Source organism: Oncorhynchus keta, unplaced genomic scaffold (genome assembly GCF_023373465.1).
Source record: "Oncorhynchus keta strain PuntledgeMale-10-30-2019 unplaced genomic scaffold, Oket_V2 Un_contig_6503_pilon_pilon, whole genome shotgun sequence".
NCBI classification, from domain to species: Eukaryota; Metazoa; Chordata; class Actinopteri; order Salmoniformes; family Salmonidae; genus Oncorhynchus; species Oncorhynchus keta.
The window spans coordinates 167,890-170,668 of NW_026288901.1; the positions used below are offsets into that span (position 1 = coordinate 167,890).

General features: G+C 48.8%; 1 long non-coding RNA gene across 1 annotated transcript; it reads left to right on the forward strand.

Annotated features, from left to right (window-relative positions):
* The first annotated feature begins 564 nt into the window (after positions 1-564).
* On the forward strand, positions 565-2,434 carry LOC127925914 (uncharacterized). Its single transcript, XR_008122841.1, has 3 exons — positions 565-875; positions 1,519-1,580; positions 1,849-2,434. It is a non-coding gene; the product is annotated as an uncharacterized LOC127925914 (long non-coding RNA).
* The last annotated feature ends 345 nt before the right edge of the window (positions 2,435-2,779 follow it).

Here is a 2,779-nt window from a genome sequence, read left to right on the forward strand (position 1 = left end):
GATCTGGGAGTGAGGAGAAGGGGATGGAGGGAGAGGGTGATGGATCTGGGAGTGAGGAGAAGGGGATGGAGGGAGAGGGTGATGGATCTGGGAGTGAGGAGAAGGGGATGGAGGGAGAGGGAGATGGATCTGGGAGTGGAGAGAAGGATGGAAGAAGAGAGAGAAGAGGAAAAGGGAGTTTTCAGTGACGTAAAAAATTCCTTGGGTTTCCATGGCTACAGTGACATCACCACACTACAGCTACTTTGTGTGTGAGAGAGACAGACCTCTTATTTCTGCCTCAGTCGATCCATGGTTACTGGCAGTTGCCAGGCAACTGTAGTCATGGCAAAAAGCAAGTTTCTGAGAGAGAGAGATTCCAGAACTCTGAAAGAACATCTCTGATTGCCATCAATCAGACAAAACAAACACAGACTGATGGAGGTGGAGAGAGAGAACAAACAGACTGATGGAGGTGGAGAGAGAGAACAAAGACAGACTGATGGAGGTGGAGAGAGAACAAACAGACTGATGGAGAGAGAGTGGAGACTGATGGAAGAAAGAACAAACTGATGGAGGTGGAGGTGGAGAGAGAGAGAACAAACAGACTGATGGAGGTGGAGAGAGAGAACAAACAGACTGATGGAGGTGGAGAGAGAGAACAAACAGACTGATGGAGGTGGAGAGAGAGAACAAACAGACTGATGGAGGTGGAGAGAGAGAACAAACAGACTGATGGAGGTGGAGAGAGAGAACAAACAGACTGATGGAGGTGGAGAGAGAGAACAAACAGACTGATGGAGGTGGAGAGAGAGAACAAACAGACTGATGGAGGTGGAGAGAGAGAACAAACAGACTGATGGAGGTGGAGAGAGAGAACAAACAGACTGATGGAGGTGGAGAGAGAGAACAAACAGACTGATGGAGGTGGAGAGAGAACAAACAGACTGATGGAGGTGGAGAGAGAGAACAAACAGACTGATGGAGGTGAGAGAGAACAAACAGACTGATGGACAAACAGACTGATGGAGGTGATGGGAGAGAGAGAACAAACAGACTGATGGAGGTGGAGAGAGAGAACAAACAGACTGATGGAGGTGGAGAGAGAGAACAAACAGACTGATGGAGGTGGAGAGAGAGAACAAACAGACTGATGGAGGTGGAGAGAGAGAACAAACAGACTGATGGAGGAGGTGGAGAGAGAGAACAAACAGACTGATGGAGGTGGAGAGAGAGAACAAACAGACTGATGGAGGTGAGAGAGAGAACAAACAGACTGATGGAGGTGGAGAGAGAGAACAAACAGACTGATGGAGGTGGAGAGAGAGAACAAACAGACTGATGGAGGTGGAGAGAGAGAACAAACAGACTGATGGAGGTGGAGAGAGAGAACAAACAGACTGAGGTGGAGGTGGAGAGAGAGAACAAACAGACTGATGGATGGAGGTGGAGAGAGAGAGAACAAACAGACTGATGGAGGTGGAGAGAGAGAACAAACAGACTGATGGAGGTGGAGAGAGAACAAACAGACTGATGGAGGTGGAGAGAGAGAACAAACAGACTGATGGAGGTGGAGAGAGAGAACAAACTGACTGATGGAGGTGGGAGAGAGAACAAACAGACTGGAGGTGGAGAGAGGAGGTGGAGAGAGAGAGAACAAACAGACTGGATGGAGGTGGAGGTGGAGAGAGAACAAACAGACTGATGGAGGTGGAGAGAGAGAACAAACAGACTGATGGAGGTGGAGGGAGAGAGAGAACAAACAGACTGATGGAGGTGGAGAGAGAGAACAAACAGACTGATGGAGGTGGAGAGAGAGAACAAACAGACTGATGGAGGTGGAGAGAGAGAACAAACAGACTGATGGAGGTGGAGAGAGAGAACAAACAGACTGAGGGAGGTGGAGAGAGAGAACAAACAGACTGATGGAGGTGGAGAGAGAGAACAAACAGACTGATGGAGGTGGAGAGAGAGAACAAACAGACTGATGGAGGTGGAGAGAGAGAACAAACAGACTGATGGAGGTGGAGAGAGAGAACAAACAGACTGATGGAGGTGGAGAGAGAGAACAAACAGACTGATGGAGGTGGAGAGAGAGAACAAACAGACTGGTGGAGGTGGAGAGAGAACAAACAGACTGATGGAGGTGGAGAGAGAGAACAGACTGATGGAGGTGGAGAGAGAGAACAAACAGACTGATGGAGGTGGAGAGAGAGAACAAACAGACTGATGGAGGTGGAGAGAGAGAACAAACAGACTGATGGAGGTGGAGAGAGAACAAACAGACTGATGGAGGTGGAGAGAGAACAAACAGACTGATGGAGGTGGAGAGAGAACAAACAGACTGATGGAGGTGGAGAGAGAGAACAAACAGACTGATGGAGGTGGAGAGAGAGAACAAACAGACTGATGGAGGTGGAGAGAGAGAACAAACAGACTGGTGGAGGTGGAGAGAGAGAACAAACAGACTGGATGGAGGTGGAGAGAGAGAACAAACAGACTGATGGAGGTGGAGAGAGAACAAACAGACTGATGGAGGTGGAGAGAGAGAACAAACAGACTGATGGAGGTGGAGAGAGAACAAACAGACTGATGGAGGTGGAGAGAGAACAAACAGACTGATGGAGGTGGAGAGAGAGAACAAACAGACTGATGGAGGTGGAGAGAGAGAACAAACAGACTGATGGAGAGAGAACAAACAGACTGATGGAGGTGGAGAGAGAGAACAAACAGACTGATGGAGGTGGAGAGAGAGAACAAACAGACTGATGGAGGTGGAGAGAACAAACAGACTGATGGA